Source organism: Spermophilus citellus (genome assembly GCF_964194105.1).
Source record: "Spermophilus citellus genome assembly, chromosome: 3".
Lineage (NCBI taxonomy): Eukaryota > Metazoa > Chordata > Mammalia > Rodentia > Sciuridae > Spermophilus > Spermophilus citellus.
In genome coordinates this window covers 61,441,630-61,462,142 of record NC_138184.1, presented here as the reverse complement: position 1 = coordinate 61,462,142, position 20,513 = coordinate 61,441,630, and the positions used below count along the sequence as shown (strand labels likewise).

General features: G+C 40.3%; 1 protein-coding gene across 1 annotated transcript in view; it reads right to left on the bottom strand.

Moving 5' to 3' along the window:
• LOC308643351 (uncharacterized protein) overlaps positions 1-20,513 on the bottom strand; it is a gene marked incomplete at its 5' end in the record, with an annotated part of 428,976 nt that overhangs the window by 277,705 nt on the left and 130,758 nt on the right. The gene's annotated exons all lie outside the window — the stretch shown is intronic.

The window sequence follows — 20,513 nt, the reverse complement described above, 5'->3', positions numbered from 1 at the left end:
TTGTCCAGTACAGAGGCTTTCAATTTGTGTTGGTAAATCTCTAGCATGAAACACATCACATGAAAGTTTTTGTGTAAAAGTGATGGAAATTTACATCTATCCTGTGGAGACATTTAAAACCTGGCCTCACCGACTGTAGATGATGACCATCCTGACCTCTTTGACCATTTGGATGCTGCAGTAGGAACCAAGGGCCTTTGCTGCTCAGGAACCAGATACAACTTTATCTCCTAGTGGACCTACCCACTAGAGTGTGAGGAGAATGACAGTCGCAGTGTTTAGGTCTATCTTGGCTTATCTTAGCTCTATATATTGGCTTGTCCTGAAAGAGCTGGAGAGAAAGGCCCTGCAAATATGGACAGTGTATCTGGAGCAAATTCAATGTATATCACAAGAACATTTTAAATGTTTAGTGATACAGGGCTTGTGCTTTCTGGGAAATTGAGACAACTATAAAACTCCCCACTTCAAATCCAATTCTTGTAATCAAGTCAGAAAGACTTCAGACGTGTCACTCAGAGTAATAGGCAGGAGTTTATTGATGGAATAAACAGGAAAAGGGGACAGTCTCAAGGAAATAATGGGTCCTCACATAGAAAAAAGAAACAGTGTGCCTTTCCTACACTGTACTTTTATTGGGGATCCCAGAGAAGATTTCACAGATTCCAGTTCTACCATTTGAATTTGAACTGACACCTAGATGACATCAGACTGTCAAGTCCCCACTGCCATTATAACTCTAGGTCACTTTGACCCATAATGACTGGTTCTCAATGGATTCTTTTTTTTTAGAGAGAGAGGGGGAGAGAGAGAGAGAGAGAGAGAGAGAGAGAGAGAGAGAGAAAGAGAGAGAGAGAGAGAGAGAGAGAGAACTTTTTAATATTTATTTTTTAGTTTTTGGTGGACACAATATCTTTTATTTTTATTTTTATGTGGTGCTGAGGATCAAACCCAGTGCCCTGCGCATGCCAGGCGAGCTCACTATCACTTGAGACACATCCCCAGCCCCTCATTGGATTCTTAACAATAAATTATTACAGATTTTATGGTTAGAAAAAAATTATTTTTTGTCCCTGAGTTTTAGAATCTGACACATGGAAAGAGTCACAAAATCTCCCTCTTCAGTGTAACTTGGTTTCCTCTTAGCAGCATTATTTCAGGCCTGCTTTTCTCCTTCAGATAACAGATAGTTTTGTGAGGTATGAGACATACCCTGTTCACTAAAGCCAGGCAGAGCTGCACATAAATTGTTTCTTGGAAAAGAAACACAAAGTGGGCCCACATTATAGAATTATTCCCTGAACCTCATGCTCCCACCACTCACATCTGTCCCCTGTCATTTAGGAAGAAGCAGTCCAGCCTAAATCATACTATTGCTGAGCCTGGGTTCCAAGAGTGTGCTCCTGACCAACACCAGTTTCACTAGAGGACTGGAAAGCAATGCAGTTTCACAAGCCACACCCCAGACCTTCAGTATTAGGCTCAGAGTGTCTCAGAAAACTTAATTTTAATGATACCTTCAAGTGCATGCTTGGGGCTGATCACCTATGCCCTGGTTTGGTCTCTCCACCAAGAATAAGATCTTTTTCACAACTTTACAAAAATTCCTTCTATGATGACCTCAGAGACTGACACCCACAGCATACAGGAATCCAGAATTAACCAATTCCAGTCCAGATGGAAAGACCCTGAGATCCAAGAGCCTGGGACACCACATTTCCTAGTGCTCAGGAACTCAGGGAATCCTGTTGCAATGTCCCCTTTAAGACCCTCAACCACAACACCTATAGCTAATAGTCAAAACCCTATAAATCTTTTGATTTTTAATTGTCTTCTGGAGATGGAAGCAATACCCAATCTGTTATTTAAGAAACTCTGAAACCCATGTCACATGACTCTCGATCACTATTCAGAGGATCATGAATTTCTTTTATGAAATTCTGGATCATGTCTGGATCTGGTGTGCAGATCCCCAAAGTTGCCGGGTAAGACTACTAAAGGGTGAGCATGCTTTTGATGCTTTAAAGTGTTCATTGGGAAGATATCTGAAAAGGTGGGACAAGAACTAGTATTTGAATCTTGTGTCCAAGTCTAGCTCTACTCTTGACTATTGGAAAGATATCTGGAAAAATGGGACAAGAACTAGTATTTGAATCTTGGGTCCAAGTCTAGCTCTACTCTTGACTATTGGGGGCTTTTGTCTGCTCCTGGGTCTCTTCTGTGATTCACATTTACAGCCATGGCAGAAGAGAGTGTGTACAACTGGAATAGTGCTTGCACACTTTATACTTCCCAAGTTCAGCAGACTTCCTCCCATACCTCCCCTGACAGCCCTTTCCTTTCCTCAATATTAAGATGCAGAGGATCTAACAGAAAGCAGAGGGCTGGTTTCATCCTCATGACCCAGGCCAGGGGTGCAGGCTATGGATCCAATTGCCCTGGCCCTTTTGAGAAGCTTTACAGGTTTTGTGTTGTTGTAAGAGTGTCTTGGGTTTGTTTTAATCAGGTATAGGAGGCTCACAGAAACAGATTTTCATAAAGAGCTATGTTTTCTATAACCAGTAGTGCAGCACCACGTGGGAAGCACAGGGTTGATCAGGAGGCCTAGGGTGTAAAAGGTCAGGGAGAACATGGGAAAGAGGCTTTACTGTATTTGTACAGAATGAAAAGATGAGGCAGCATAAGAAGGGTTAGCATTCGTATTTTTTAATCATTTCAGTGGGCTCTAGGGGACAGGGGCCATCCCTAATTCTCTGGTACCCCTTCTTGCTGTAATTAGAGCAGGCAGAGAATAGACTGGGAGGGTGGGAGCCCAATAGGGAGGGGATTGATAGTGTGGGAACTAGATTGGTTAATTTACATAATGTGAACATGATGGGGAGATGGCTGAATACCTGTAGGAGTTAGCTATTTCCAGGAGGGCATGCCTGGGTTCAGAGATACATGCCTGTAATTCAAGTGACTCAAGGGCTGAGGCAGGAAGATTGCAAGTTTAAGGTCGGCCTCAGCAATTTAGTGAGACCCTGTCACACAATAAAATTCAAAAAGGGGCTAGGGATCTTGTTCAGGTGTGGATCAGCTATAGAATGTTCAATCACCAGTACCTCTCCCCACCCAACACACACACACACACACACACACACACACACACACACACGCAGCCTAGGAAGTCATGCACTTCAGGGTCAGCAAAGTACCATTGTCAAAAAACAAAACAAAACAAACAAACAAACAAACAAAAAAAAAAAACAGAGTCCCAAAAGTAAAAAGCCTCGGCATTTTCTGACCCCAGAAAGTGAGAAAGTGACTCTGTAGGTTCTCCTAGCAGCCTTCTCTCTGATCCCTCAGGCCAGGGCCTGTGTTTATGGTATTCCAGGTCACATGCTTCATGAACACTAAGCAGCCTTGTAGGTGACAGCAGAACAGTGGGACTTCTTGTTTTAATGAAGTATCTCCCAGTGTGACATAAAGTTTGGCCAGCAGAACAGAGAATTCAGTCAGTCAACAAACAGCCTCTCCTCTGTTCCTGGAAAGGGCAGTGGCCTAGCTTTGTATAGCATTGCATTTCACTGGGACTTTTATTCTCTCTGATGGCTTCATGAAAGGGGAAGTGAAGCATGGCACAAAACACATGGAATTCAAAGGACCAGAAGTCAACAGGTTTTCATTGCAGCTGGCATGAGACCTTTCCAGGCCACCAGCTTTGTCATGGGGCCATGGATTTTGATGCCTCATGTTAGTTTGTGTGTGTGTGTGTGTGTGTGTGTGTGTGTGTACATGTGCATGAAGTGTCAAGTGCTCAGTGATTGTGCATGCTTGGGACAGAGAAGGAGAAAAGAATACTTTCTGAATTGAGGGTTGATTCTTGGGAGGAATCTTGCCTGATATTCAAGGAGCAGCATCTGGCTTGACATCCACAACTGACCTTGAGCTGGAGAATTTGGGGAAGGATGGTAGAACTCTTGACAGAGAGAATGTAGCACCACAATCATGCCCAAATTAGTAATTCTCCTCCCTACAGGTTTTAGCTTTCTTCTGATAATATGCTGTGTGTCTCCCTCTCCCCCCTTTTTTTTGTTTCTTTCCTCCCTTACTCACTTACTATGAGAAATCAATGTGGTTAAAGCACATTGGGGACAAAGTAATAAACTAGAGAATACCCAGTGCTTTCCTATGCAGCATGTATGATCTAGCCCAGGATTCCTGTGCCTCAACATAAGCAACACAAGGGACCAAACACTGGTTTGGGTTGTGGGGCTTGTCCATCAAGATGATGTGTAGCCATCCTGTATCCTACCTACTAGATGTTCTAGGACCACTCTTCCTTTTTTGACAATCAAAAATGCCTCTAGAGAGGCCCAGTGTCTCCTGAACATGACCATTTTTCTGGCTGAAAACTCCTGAGCAGTGAGGCAGACAAGTCCATGCCTGCAGTGTTGTTTGCATGGATGTCTCTTTGCCTAGTTGGCATTTTCTCAGGGTCTGCTACTGCTCACAGAATCTGAGGTAGTGGGACTTTCAGGGGCTGTTAATACATGCCTGTTGTGAGACAGTAATTGACCAGACACTACCAAATAAAAGCCCTGTTAAGAGAGGCACCATCTTAATATGGTGGGATTATCATGGAGTTATTTCAGTGACAGCAAAAATCAGCAATAGTCAGTGGAGATATCTGCAAATAAATTAAAGATTAAAATGGCCTTCTCTGTTACTCCCTTTCAGTCATTTTTTTCACCTTGAGATAACTTCAGCATGGGAGAATAAGTGGGTTTGGTGGCAGGTCTGCATCCTGATGTTTTTCTTCTTTTCAAATAAAACTCCAATGCCCTTTGTGTCTTTCTGGCCCCTTAAAGATGAGACAAAGAAAATAATGTGAATGGCTTTCTTTGTGCCTGATATTTGTGACAGCCTCAGCTTTTGCCAAATATTTGACCTTTCCTGACACTTGTTGAATGCATATACATGTGTTTCCATGACAACCGAAGACACATACCATCTCACTACAGAATCCAGTACAATTTTATTTTCCCTGAAAAAATTCAGTTTGTGGATGGTTATATCTGTGGATGCAGGACTAGTGATATCAATGATCAGTTATAATATTAATATAGTTGACCATTAAAGAGAACAAGAGGAAATTTGAAGTGACTTCTCTTGTATTCTGAGCCACTAGAACTTGTGGTGTGGCTTCTTTACCTTTCCTTCATTCTCGTGGCCTCTGTTTTCCCAGGATGCTTTTCATAGAGCTTCCTGGATGTCTCTTTGTCATGTGGTGTTTGCTGACCTTTCTTCTCTCTCTGGTCAAAAAGTGGCATTGCATTTCCAGGCTCCCTCATGATTGGTGGTGCTAACTGATAAGGTCAGGCCAGTCACTATGCCTGGACCATCTCACCAACACAATGGCCATTTCACCACCAATAATAAAACATTTCCCCATGCCACTGGTGTTTGGTGCCATTCAAGATGAACATTGTTCAGTTAGCCAGAATCTCTCAGTGAAGTCCCCTTGCTGGCCATCAAATGGCATGTAACATGCTTTTCAGCCCTTGGAGATTTGGGAGTTGCTTGTTTCTACAGCATCACCTGGCATACCTGGTGGTGTCATTTTTTTGTACCTTAATATTTACCATAATGTTACTTACTCAGAAGCAGAGAAATTGCCTTACATGAGTAATCATTCCACCTTCCTTGAGAAATTTTTTATTACTATTAGTTTTGTGATAGTAGAAGCAAATGTGACTCCATTTTGTTTTATGACTTCATCCTGTAAAACAACCATGCCAAGTAGAAGGGTCATGACTGAGGCAAGATGTTCTTTTTTTTTTTTTTTGCTATAGAAACCTTTAAGAACATGGAACTATCTAATGGGGCATTGTTTCTGTAACTAGAGTAACGGGGCTCTATCTCTGTAACTGGGGTAATTGGACTAACTGTGATTGGTTAGGCTTCCTGTAGCTTGACTGCACTCTCCTGCTTATGTAACCTGGCTTGCTTGCATTGGCTAGACCCCTGAACATCCCTTTGGTGGTTTTCAGGCTTATAAGGAGCGCCCTTGCAATTGTTTGGGGCTAATCAGGGGAATAGCTTTATGTTCTGATCAGTGGCCACTACTAGTATGCTTCAATAATGGCTTGATTTGATTATACGTGAGTGGTCTGAAAGTCAGTTTATGAAACACCGGGATGAAGCTTTAACTATAACAGTTTAATGAGGGGAAGGAATGTATTTTTAATGTCAATGTTGGGATGAGTGCAGTTGTGGTCCAATAGTTTTGGCAACTTAGTCCAGTTTTCCGATATCTGAAAATGATATGGTAAACTTAGTGAAATCAATGCTTCCTGCCTTGAAAATGGGTTCCTAATCTTGGACCACAGTATTTAGTTTCAGGACTTGGAAAATACTGGTAATAGCCACAACCTTACTGAGCACCAACTATGTGCCAGAAATTGAGTATACCCTAATTTTGATAATGACTATAACTCTATAGGGTTAACTATATAATATTTCTATTTTCAGAAGATAAAACTGAGGCACAAAGGGCTAAATTGCCTAAAGTCACCTTGCAAGTGGAGCCAAGTTTTGAACTCAAATCTAGATTGCAAAATTCCATGTTATTTCTATTGATCCAAACCAATTCTCCTTTGCAAATTTCTAGGAATGGGACAAAATTTTCCTGCAGGATATTATCCTTGAAACTGTTAGAAACTAGATAGTCTGTGTTTGGTTAGATTTCACACTTTTATTCATTCATTTCATTATTCCAAAATGCACTCATTCTTATAGTCATTCAATCCTTCAGAAGGCCTTGTTGAGAATCTATTAGATTCTGAATTTTGTTTGGCACTGGATTTAGATGTGAACCTGTTATGATTCCTGCTTTTATCTTTAATAGATTTATAACATTGAGGGGTGGAACAAAACACACAGACACTCACCCATGTTAAGTGTATTTCTAGAGAAATATTGCATACTGAGGAGGTAGCTCCTGCCGAATACAGGATGTGGAATGGTAGTGGAGTGAGTTCTAGAGGTTTCTGCCTTCTATTTCTTATTGAGAATCTTAAACACAACCCCTCCTCCATCCCACTAAACCCACAGTCTGGGAGTAAATGCCATTATACCTGCCATGGTTCTTCTTTCTTAAGGTCAGTGTCATGGCTTCAATATTCTACCCTCTTTCCTACAGGTTACTCCCTTGTTTTTGTTCTCCTCTTCCCCTGTGAAGTCATCTTTCCAATTTTTCTTACCCATCAGATTAATGGCCCCTCCTAAAAATAGTGAGATAAAATCCTAGGTCTTTGAAGGGCATAATCAGAATTCCTCAAAGTTGGGCCTGTTACTTGCTCTTCAGAACCTGGTGTTGTTTGCAGAACTGTACAGGAGGGAAACAGTGAAAAGAACCCTTTTATTATGTGCTCCTAAGATGGATAATTTGAGTGGAAACAGCTCTGCAGCTCTGGGGATTAAAATAAGCACGTGTCTTATGTGTGAAAAGTGTAAACCAGAGTTTCTGTAGTCACTTCATTTTCAAAGCCCTCACAGCAAGCCATTGTATGAGTCAGAGTGTCTATTGAGTATCTGTCAGGCCTGAGATTAACCCTACCAACCTACAGGAAAGGTGTCTCCAATGAAGGAACCCCATGGTATTCACCATCCAGTTCTATGGTCTATAAGCCTTCTGTGAGGAAGCCAAAGTCAACTAGACCCACAGGTTCCCCAAATGCTGATGGTACTTCTACAGCCTGGACTGAAAGAGTGGCCTTAGGCATGGGACTTGACTTCTTTCAGTCCCTGCTCATTTTTGATTCTTCAGAAGGTAACCATGAGAAATACATAGCCCACAGAGAGTCTGACCAATCACAAGCACTCCTTAAATGCTAGTTTTCTTCACTGTTCTCCAGATTATAGTCATGAGGTTAAGAGAAAATATTACCTGATTTCAGAGATTCACACACATAACAAAACATTGGACATTGTTGCTCTGCCTAGTCTATCTCCCCCTCACATTATCCAGAAAGTTGGGCTGTCTCAAAAAGTAGTAATGGGACTTCTGTGTATCACTTCTAATTACATTATTCAGGAGGGCAATGAGGTCCCAGGTGACTAAATCTTGTGGCATTGAAAGCATACTTATAACCCCAAGTCTGATTGGTTGACACCTCAACATCTATCACCCAGTTTTAAGATCTGCATGAGTTTAATCCTGCCAAGAACATAGTACTAGTTATTGTCCATGAGTTCAATGTCGTTGTGGATCAGGTTAAACCAGTGTTTTGGACTGGCAGACTTACCAATTTTACAGATGGCCAGGAAGCAGCTTTTTGCATGGTTTATAAAGAGCTTGTTCACCTTCAAAATGCCCTCATGGCCACCCACTGGAAACAAGGCTCCATCTCAACACATGTGGGACATACTCTCAAGTAAGGAAAGCACCAACAACCCAGAAAGCACCAGGGCATCTAGTAGAAGCTACGGCTGACCTAATGCAAACATCTGGGGTCCATAGCACCAAAGAATTTCTGTTGGATCATAATTCACACCTAGGTTCTCCTCCTTGCCCCTGTCACCATCAACCCCCTGCTGGACAGCCTATTCCCTACCCAATGCAGTTCTGTTTTTTAGAGCTTGGGTCCACTAATGTAGTAGAACATTATGATGAGTAATAGAATTATTATGTGATTAGACTCAATTAACTTCAACTAACCCAAAAATTCCCCTAATATTAACCCTTGACCTTCTTTGAACTGCTAAATAGTGTTCTTTGAATTTATCCTGGAATGAACTGATTTTGGTGTATTACTTTGTACTCTGTGAAGGCAGTTGTTATATCTGGGAATTCAGGGCATAAAATGATGGCCAGTACTGGGGTTCTGAGAACTGAGGGGGGTTGTTTGGGGAGACACTGGCAATTGACTCAGGCAGCCTGACTCTCATGTGAATTAGTCCATGAAGTGCTGATGAGAGCATTGAGAATAATTTTTATCTGGGCTCAGGCAAGTTTGGTCATGTCTTCAACTTTGAACTTGGAGTCTGTTGTGAGCACTGAATTGTATGCTCTTAAAATTAATATGTTGCATGTGAGGTAAGGTGGAGCATGCCTGTAATCCCAGTAGCTTCGGAAGCTAACACAGGAGGATATTGAGTTCAAACCAACCTCAGCAATTTAGCAAGGCCCTCATCAATTTAGTGTGATTGGGTCCTGCCCCAGCAAGAATTCAGGGGATCCTGAAGGATTAGTGGTGTCAGGACACAAGAAATGAGCAACAGGTTGCAAGTTTTTAGCAGCCTTCAAAAGGGTCTGCTGAACCTTGGGGGGTCCTTTATTTTCATACATTTTTTTGCAGGTGTTTTTTGAGGCAGTTAATGGATATCCTCAAGGCCTGAAAATTCTATGGTTTACATAATTTTCAAGAGTTACAATCTTTTCTAACATATATTGATTACTTAAGATATTGAGTACATTGTTTAAAATATTTTTCTCTAAACTTTGCCAATCATGATTAACCTTTTACATTTTTACCTCAATCACTAGGTGCTAGACTATGCCACTAGAATATATATCTTCTTACTACCTATTATTAACTTTTAACTTTAAAGCATATCTATGATTATTTCATTAACCTTTAACTTTAAAGCATACCTATGACTACTGGTAAGCTTTCTTGTTTCTAATCTAAATTCCCACTAAGACACACTTAAAATACTGAAAGCCTGTACTTTGAAGTGCCTCTAAAACATATCTTTGTTAATTTTACATATTCTGTTTCTAATCTTCAAGGTAATTTCCTTTTTTCATATAACCTATACTGCTTTCATAAGGAGTTTCTTTGATTCTTGGTTAAAGTACACCAAGTCTTATATCTTTATAATCTTTAACTAAAGGACAGGCTCTACACCTCAACCCATTTGCCATTAATATGAACTATGTATTTTCCATTTTCATCATAAATTTCTGTGTGAGGCAAAGAAGGGTCTGTTAGTTGGGGGGGTGTATTTTATTAGCCTCTTGTCCTTGAGGGAGATACCATAATCTTCTTTTAAGTAAGTAAGCTACATACCGTGGTCATTGTACTGTTGGCACAGCAATTGTTTTTCTGTAACTAGGCTATTACATAGGTTGTGGCTTTAGAATGGGAGGCTTAATGTAAATTGTTAATTTTGGGATAAAAATTTCTTGTTGCTTAGGCTTTTCTCAGGAACCTTGATTTGCAGTCTTTTCCCTTTGAATTTCTTGAGGAATAACACTACATTTGTATCTTGAGAGATATTGAAACACACCTTGGGGCAGTCTTAATTGTGTCCTTATTCTCATTCTGGGAATTTTTCTAAAGTCACAGGCAACATTTACTTTTATTATAGACCAACATATGCCCTGTTATACATGTCATGAGTATCATAAGCAAAACACTTAACATTCCCCATGCTGTTGGTTTCCAGATGGTGTGGTCCTGCTGCAGCATCCCCCTCACTGTGACCCTGTCAGACAGTGAGTGCCGAAACACTTTCACCATTGGTGAGATTCTGTCTCTTAATAAAAACAAACACAAAAAAGGGCTGAGGATATAGGTTAGTTTTTAAGTGCCCCTGGGTTCAATCTTTAAATATTTAGGTTGAGCCTGGTGCAGTAGCACATGCCTTTAATTCAAGTGGATCAAGAGGCTGAGGCAGGAGAATCAAGTTTAAAACCAGGCTCAATAATACACACACACACACACACACACACACACACACACATATATATATATATATATATATATATATATATATATATATATATATGTATTTTGGGAAAATTGCTCAGTGGTTAGTGCCCCTGGGTTTATTCCCTGGTTTAAAAAAAAGTCATACTTTGACTTCTGAACACTCATCATCTCAAAAGATAGCTGTGTTGAAGGTGAGGGCTTTAAAAAATTAATGCTAAATAGTTGAACTCTATTCCAATATGACTCGTGTCCTTCTAATAAGAGAGAGTTTGGGCACAGACATGTACAGAAGACATGAAGACACAGGGAGAAGTAAAAGGGGCCATGTAGAAGCCAGTGAGATGCCTCCCTGATAAATTCTTGGCTTTGGAGTCCAAGCTTTCAGAAGAGTAGGAAAATAAATTTTAGTTACTTGAACAGCTCAGATAGTGGTGATTTCTTAAGGCAGTCCTAGTTTATAAGTAAAATATACCTCCCTCTTTACCTCTTGGTGAACCTTAAAGGATAGGCTGAGTGTTTATGGCAGAGGAGGGAGGAAGGAACCCTCAGACTGATTTTGAACAGAAAGATGAACTGTGAGTAAAGTGGCCCTTGGCTTATAGCAGGGAGGCCAGCCCCTAATGTCCACTAATGATTAGAAAAAATGGCTAAGGACTGGCAAGGTGGTCAGTGGCCCCTCTTGCTCCCTCACAGTATGCCAGAGATGATCAGAGTGTGCCTTCAAAGGGTTGTGAGAAGCAATTAAGTTCACTGAACTTGCAGCTGCCTGGAAAAAGGCAGCACCAAGTATGATCAGTTTTATTCATTGACTGTGGCTGTATGAAGATAGACACACACTGGTGGTTTCAAATGACCCATTTATGTCACCCATCATATAAGGGGTTGACCATCAATGGATTCAAACAACCTACCATGTGTCACAAATATTTGAAAAAAAAAAACTGCCTCTCTGCTAAACATATACCCACTTTTTTTCTTGTCAGTATCCCATAAACCATATAGTATAAAACTATTTGTATGTAATATATGTCGTATTATTTATTATAATGAGTTCAGAAATGATTTAAATATATATGGGAGAACCTATATAAATATTATGGAAACACTATGTCACTTTATATAAGCAACTTGAGCATCTGTGAATTTTGGTGACTTAGGTGGGTCCTGAAATCAATTTCCTGAGGATTCTAAGGGGGCACGATGCTGTAGTTCAGAAGTCTGGGTGTGGCATGAAGGGACTGTCTGCTCAGGCACTTTGCCAGGCAGCCTCCCTGCATCTGGGAAGAGTCACCTTCTGTGCTCTGTATCTAGTGTTTGCTGATTTTCAGCTGGGGAGTGCACTTATCTCCTGAAGAACACCCATATTTCTTGCCACATGTGGCCCCCTCCATCTTCAAAGCTCTGAATCTCTTCATACTTGGAATATTTTTTGCTGAGAAGAGCACAGTCCCCTCAAATGTCCAGAGGAATAGGCCAGTCTCTCACTGGACAATTTCCTTCCTTAAGGTCAGCTGTTCAGGGACCTTAATACTTCTGTGAAATTCCTTCCTCATAACACCTAGATCAGTGTTGGATTAATTTTGTGGGAGAAGAAGGGGAAACCAGGGAGAAGGAAGCTCAAGATGATTTGTCTCTTGTCACAGCAGTTTCTGTCCTGTGGCACCCACTCTGCTGTTTGGGGAGCTCATCTCAGCAGAGTGCTGCTTACCTCTGAATATTTTCTCTGCAACAAGGTTTGTGGTGACACAAACCATGAGGGAGTAAGTCCCTTTAGCTCTTGCCTTAGTCTCTTTTACATTGCTATGACTGAATTTCAGAGATAGACAAGAAAACTTCTACAGAATAGAAGTTTTCTTAGCTTATAGAACAAGAGGATGGAAAGCCCAAGGTCCAGGGGTCAGCAAATGGTGAGGCCTTCATGCTGTTTCATGCCACAGCAGAAGGAGAGGAAATGCAGGGAAAAGAGAAAGTGGGAGGGACAGGAATTGCTTTATAAGGAATCACTCTCAAGATAATGAAACCACAATGCAGCCACCTCTACATACTGTCACACTGACAACCAAATTTCACATAAGTTTTTCAGTGGATACTGTAGCTGGCATTTGTGCCAACTTAATGGGAAAAGGTTTATATATTACCTGATTTTAATACCAGCCATTCACCCCTCTCTTGATTATATTGTCCATTCCTGGTAGATTACATCACCTCTCTCTCCTTTAATACCCTATGCTGAGTGATTTCAATTGCCATGTTTGGCCCCCAGTACCCTGCAATTGGATCAGCCATGGGTGTCACCTCAGGAACAAGTTCTTTGGAGTAGGAAGGAGCCCTGGGCTGGGAGTCAGTGGCCACAAAACACCATTCTCATTAGCTCCCAGGTATTAACCCCTTGACCTCACTTTTTTAAAGAGGATACAATGAACAAAACTTTTACAAATGCTGTAAGAACATCAAAGAAAAGGACAAAACACATTTTGTACATTGTAGAACATCAAACAGTTGTTAAATAATAGTTTCAACTATGTGCCCTTTTAGTCATCTAATAAATATACTTTACAGGTTGGATTAGAAGAAACCAGGCAATTTAAAAGTCCTGAAATAGACTTCATATTTGCTGCATCAGTCAATGTCTCTTTGCCAGGAAAGACCCTATCATCTGCATAAATTTTAACAATCTTCCAGATTATTTTCTTTTTCTGTACTAAGTCTGCAATCTTCCCTAAATTGATGCTGAAGCATCAAGTTGGCTTATGGATGAAGTTGGAGAAATTTTCAATTCTCCATCTTATGGATGGGAGAGTGTGCTGCAGGTTGGGTCTGGTCCAGTTTCTCTCCTTCAGATAGTTTGGGCACTGGTTAGAAATAGTCCACTGTGTGCTAAAATGCAAGGGCCCTAAGCAGGCTTCTCACTGATCTGTTTGATGCTCCACTTTGAGGGAAAGCTTTGCAAGCCGATCATGGAAGTCAGCCCCTGTGGTAATGCCCTATTTCTTGGGGGACTACAGGACCCTCCTGGCTCTGGCCAGGCAGGATATACAGGTTCTCACTCATTTCTGCCTCCACCTTTTGTTCTCTACAAGCTGAGTACATATGGCCCCAGACTGCTGTGTTGACCCCATCTCCATTTTCTGTCTGGTGTTTCAACTTGTCAACAAAGATTTCCACAGGGCTTCCCCACACTTCAGAAAGATTATATTACACCAGTGATGTGTTTTTTGCCATTTTGAGTACAGCTATATGGCCAGGGCCATAACTGTACCCTGTCCCTGCTTGGAGAAGAGAGAAGTATTTACTTTTTTTAATGGCCCTGGATGTTCAGCCGATGAATTTACATGAAATAGGAACTAAGCTCAACAGTTATAAGAATACATCTCTGTCTTAAGAAAAGCTCAGGGTTGACTTCCTTTTCTACAACACATGGCACATCACAGCCTGATTTATATAAAAGAGGAGTTTAATAAATTTGCTGACAGATTCACTGGGGAAAAGATAGTTAGGTGTGGCTTTCTGCAATTTTATAATAAGCCCCATTATTCCTGTCTGGAGTCAATTGGCATGCAATGAATACTTTGGCATTAATCCTGAAAGTGCATTTGACAGAGGGCTTTTCCATTGTCTTGTCTCTGATCCTTCATCACATATATCTTTGCCTCATTTCCTCTTGGTTTACCCCTGGTGCAGCTGGATCTCTGATCCTTCATCACATATATCTTTGCCTCATTTCCTCTTGGTTTACCCCTGGTGCAGCTGGATCTCTGATCCTTCATCACATATTATCTTTGCCTCATTTCTTCTTGGTTTACCCCTGGTGCAGCTGGTGGATCTTTCTAACAGTCCCTGGATCTCCATTTTGAAAAATGACATTTGGGGGCTGGGGATGTGGCTCAAGTGGTAGTGCGCTCGCCTAGCATGCATGCGGCCTGGGTTCGATCCTCAGCACCACATACAAATAGAGATGTTGTGTCTGCCAAAAACCAAAACTAAAAATAAAATAAATATTAAAATTCTCTCTCTCTCTCTCTCTCTCTCTCTCTCTCTCTCTCTCTCTCTCTCTCTCTCTCAAAAATAAAAATAACATTTGTTCCCAAGAGAATTAATTCCAGTGGAGACGCAAAGGATGTGTGCAGAACACTTTATAACATTTTTTTGTCAGAAAGGAAAATAAAGAACTTTTTGATGATATGAGATCAGGACACACAAATCATCAGTGCTATTTTTGTGTACCAATGCTTCAGTGTTTATGTCCTGGGGGAGAAATAGACTGGTATTTGTCTTTCTGTTGGCTTATTTCACTTAATATGTCCTCCAGTTCCATCCAGTTTGCTGCAAATGACAGGATTTTATTTCTCTTTCTTCTTCTTCTTCTTCTTCTTCTTCTTCTTTTCTTTTCTTTTTCTTTTTGTGTGGTGCTGGGGATTGAACTCATGGACTTATGCATGCAAGGTAATCACTCTACCAATTGAGCTATATCCCCAGCACTTCATTTTTCTTTCTAGGTGAATAATATTTATTACCATGTTTGCTTCTTCTACTCATTCATGTATGGGTGGCTAGATGGATTCCATATCCTAGGTGTTTTGAATAATGCTGTAAATATTGGGTGTGTAAGAACATCTTTTTGAAAAATATTTATTTATGTATGTTTGTATGTATCTTTAGTTTTAGGTGGACACATTATTTTTGTTTTTATGTGGTGCTGAGGATTGAACCCAGTGCCTCATGCATGCTAGGTGAGCAGTCTACCACTGAGCCACAACCCCATCCCAAGAACATGTTTGATATGCTGATTTTATTTCCTTTTTTTGTACTGGAGATGGACCCCAGGGCCTTAAGTGAGGTAAGCAAGTGCTTTATTGCTGAGCTATATCCACAGCCAATTCTATTTCTTTTGGATTTATAACCAGATGTGGAACTGCTAAATCATACCATGGATCTATTTTTAGTTTTTGGAGAAATTTCCATATTCTTCAACACAATGTCTGATTTCATTCTGACCACAAGCATATGACACTTATTTTATTTACACCACCTCACCGGCATTTGTTACTTTTTCTTTTTTTAAATAATATTCATTCCAACTGGGATTAGATATTTCATTTTAGTTTTGATTCAGATTTTCCTGAACTAGGTGGCTAGTGACAGTAGTATGCATTTTTCCACATAATTTATTGATCATGCATTTCTTCTTTTGATAAGTGTCTATTAAAATCATTTGCACATTTGTCAATTGGATTACATATTTATGTTGGTTGTAAAGCATTTTGAAGTGTGTGTCTGTGTGTGTATAGAAATATAGATATATGTGTTCATATATAGATATTTTGGATATTAAAACTTTTTTTGAATCACTAGTTGACTAACACTGTCTCCCATTCTGTAGGTTGTCTCTTAACTCTGTTAAATGTATCTTTTGCTGTTCAGAAACTTTTTAGTGTGATATAATACTATTTGTCTGTTTTTGCTTTTAGTATATTCCCCCATAAATCTTTGCCATGCTGATGTCTTGAAGCCTCACCCACAATTTTGCCTGTCTGCAGCTTCCCCAATGTAGATAAATGGACATTCCTTTGAGCAATCTCTCAGAAAAGGAGGTGTTACTGCATCCATGTGAACTGTGCTGATGCTTAGGACTGCATGGGCACTGGTTGGGCTCCAGGCCTCAAAGAGCAAAAGACCAGGATTCCCTGGAGAGTTCTGGTCAGTGAGGCTTCAGCTGTTTGCATTTTAAGCTTCACACCCAGACGTCTCTTTACTCCTTCTTGGTGCCTCATGACAATTGGCCTGGCACTGTGACCCCTTGCCCGTGAGTCCTGGAGGGGTAGTTCTCTGAGAATTAACAGCACAGCATCTCCCCAATTCATGCCTTTACACATGGAGAAGAAACTTTCATTACACTGATGAGTCAGAACATCTTAATTATTATTAACCCAAACACCACAGTTAAGCAGGTAAGATTTAGGGAATTCCACTCTCATGTTCAAGATTGCTCTTTGACTAGCTATAGTCTGCAGAGATAACTAGAGAAAATTCTATAAAATGGAACTTTTTTACTAACTCTGTCAAACACACACATTAATCAGTTAAAATGAGCTATGCAATTAGAATAAGATTTTTTAAAGTCTCTTCCTTTTTATTAGGTGTACTCAAAGAACAAATTAGAAAGAAATATTAAGGCTGTGGGTATTGATTACAGGTATGCCATTTTCCTAGGATGTGCAAAGTGTTGAAAAAATGATAAATAAATAAACTTAAGTCAGAATATAAAACACAACAGAACCACATACACAAACTTATACTTTAAAACAGGGAATGATATGGCTTAAAACAAAATTCTGGATATGAATTTCCACTTTGAATTTGTGGGTGTGCTGCCAAGATATTGGATATTTGAACTACAGATAAACAGTTTATAATCCAGAGAAAGTTTAATCACTCAATTCCTAAGAATCTTAAATGATGATTGTAATATGCCATTTTTTTTAAATTGACATGATAATTTTTAAATTGACATAATAATTATACACATTAATGAGTTACGATGTGAGGTTTTGATTCATGTGTATTTTTAGTAGTGATCAACCAGGATAATTAGCATATCCATCATATTAAAATTTTATCCTTAATTTATGCCATTTACATTCAAAATCCCCTCTTCTAGCTACTTTGAAATATAAAATGCATTATGATTAATTATAATTTGCAGAGTAACAGCAGGCAATTTCGAAAAGAATTCTCTCTAGAAAGTTATTTTATTATTCATTTTTTGTATATATGTCCTTAAAAAAAGTTTTGAGCCTGGGATAACCAGAGAGATGATTGTCCCAGCCTGAACACTTTCAGAGTGAAAGGGAAATTTATTCATAATTAAGCTGAGGCCATAGTCTTCAACTGGCAATTAGGGGTGAACTTTCTGGAAACTAAATGTCAGCATCATTGTGGCCTTTTCTATATTGGTTTCACCTACATTGCTCTGGTGCTTCCTTTTGGTGCTCTCTGAACTCTTCATAGAGATTTAAAATATGCAAAGTAACACTGAGGAGGGATCTTTATAAAGAAGCCCTTAGAAGAGTAGGAAACTGGGGTAGGGATATAGCTCAGTTGGTAGAGTACTTGCCTCACATGAACAAAGCCCTGAATCAAATTTTCCATCACCACCACCACCACCAAAAACAACAAACAACAACAACAACAAAAACCTCAGTAGTTATGAAGAGAGGCAGAACTGTGATATTTGTATCCTTATTAACTGTGGGAAACAAAAGCAAGATTTTTGACCTCATCTGCCTTGTTTTCCTCCTTTTTCACCAGGGTTTGCTATAAAATATAAAGAGCATAGTAAAGCATTTAGTACTTTATAGCATTTTGGCAAGCACTCAATAACTATAGCAATTATCATTTTAAAAAATTTTTAAATGATGCAATTGTTCAGACTTACACACAGCAAAAATTAAGTCTGAGTGACCCCAAGCCCTAGTTTATTTTTCTTCTTTTTCTCCTCTTTCTCCTTGGCCTTCTCCTTGTTCTTCTTCTTCTTCTTATAATGGGGATTAAACTAAGGGTCCACATCCCCAAATATTTTCATTTTGAGTCAGGATATTGCTAAATTACTTAGAGCCTTGCTAAGTTGCTGAGGCTGGTTTTGAACCTGTGATCCTCCTGCTTCAGCCTCCCCAGTCACTGGAATGACAGGTGTGCACCACTATGACCAGCTGAAGACTCAGTCTTGCAGAAGCCTGGGGGAACCAGAAGTACTGAAGTAAGATCTTCTCATACTTTATGAACTGTTAAAACCATCATTCTTTGGGAAGAAGCACCTTGAAAAGAGAGCTGAGGAAAGGTCCAGGGAAAGATTTACCTTCCTGAGCTTTCATCGTGTGGCTATGGTCTGGCCTGCCTTTTCCTTGGTGACACCACTGTATTTTTGTAAAATGCTGGCAAGATGGACTCTTTAGTTTGCATGCTTTGAATTTAAACCATTCTTATTCTTGGTTTTTCAAATGTAGCAAATCAGGATGTTACAAAATAAGTGATTTGAAAAATGTGCAGGGCTGAAAACTTTCTTTTAAAAGAAGAGCAACTCTGTTTCATTAGGTGCTGGCTCAGCATTTTCTAATAGAAATGTCATATACATGCAAATGGAGCCACACATTGGTACAAAAGACACACAGTGCTTCCTTATCTAATAAGTGAAATAGTGTGTTTATGGGGGTTAGGGCTGTGTGCTGCATTCTCACTTGTGCAGTCCCACTGAAGACTCAGGGGCTCAAGATCATGGATGGTGGCTCAGAGGCTCAAGGTCATGGATGGCCATCCAACTGTCTATTCAGTGTGAGCAGCCACATCCATGGCTTAAACAACAGGATTGCTGCATTATGCCATTCTAAGACCTTTGTTTCTCAGCCACCTGGTTTCAAACTTGTGAACTCTGCATTTGATGTTGAAATCTAAGTGTGTATCATACAGGACATTTTAAAACCTAGAATCTGATGTGACTAAAACATCTTTTGAACGCTTATATGGACACCAATCCTGAGAAAATTTTTCTTAACTAACTACAGAGCAAAAGACATTGATAGCTGGGCACAGTGGTGCAGCCTGTAATCCCAGCAACTCCTGAAACTGAGGCAAGAGGATCTCGAGTTCAAAGCCAGCCGCAGCAAACCTGAGGTACTAAACAACCGATGGAGACTCTGTCTCTAAACAAAATACAAAATAAGGCTGGGGATGGGTCTCAGTGGTAGGGTGGCCCTAAGTTTAATCCCTGGTTAAAACCCCCAAAGAAACAAACAAACAAAAAACTTTGAAAAGGGACAGTGCTATCCATCTGAGGTTACGGGGGAAACTTTGAAGGCATCCTACACTTGAGCCATAAGAGAGTTTCATTTAAGTGTTAGTTCGGTAGAAAAGTGGCACTGAAAGTGCAAAGATAGAAATAATCATTTGAAAAAAATGATGGTTCAAATTCAATTAATACAAAAGGATTGGGGAAGGGGTGAGAGATCCTGGAGCAGCCGGCAAGAGGGAGGAGAGCCAAGGCCCAGTCCATGCTCCCTGCTAACTTCCCACATGTTCCATTGGCTCCCTGGGCATGGCCAGCAGGGCATGGGTCAGGGTCTCCTGGAGTCCGCCTTGGGAGTTGCCCCAAGACTCGCAGCGGCCCTCCTCCTTCCCTTGTGTCCTGCTGGGAGCCTGCAGCTAAGAGGACAGCTTGGGTGTAGCAGGCCAGGAATGGAGGGGAATGGGAGGAGGAGGGGACACCAATGATGACTAGGCATCATCAGAGAACTAGTCCTGTGCTTCCAGCCGCTGTATGAGTGTCAGAGAGCTTAAGGAGAACCAAGTGCAGACACTGTGTGAAAAAGCCAAGAAAATTATTTAAATTAATTAATTAATTATTTTGTTCGAAGTAGTTTATATGCAGCAGAATGCATTTCAGTTCATAGTACACATGTGGAGCACAATTTTTCATTTCTCTGGTTGTACAAAAAGTAGAGTTACACCATTCCTGTCTTTATACATGTAATTAGGGTAATGATGTCCATCTAATTCCACCATCTTTTCTACACCCATGAATTTTCCCTTTCCCTCCGTCTTTTTTTCTTTAAATTTTCTAGTTGTAGATTACACAATATCTTTATTTTATTTATTTTTTTTATTGGGTGTTGAGGATTGAACCCAGGACCAGAGCTCTTCCACTGAACTAAACCTCATCCCCCTCCCTCTCTCCTCTTTGCCCCATCAAGGTTTCTCCATTCTTCCCATGCTCCCCTCCCATTATGGGTCAGCATCCACTTTTAAGAGACAGAACAT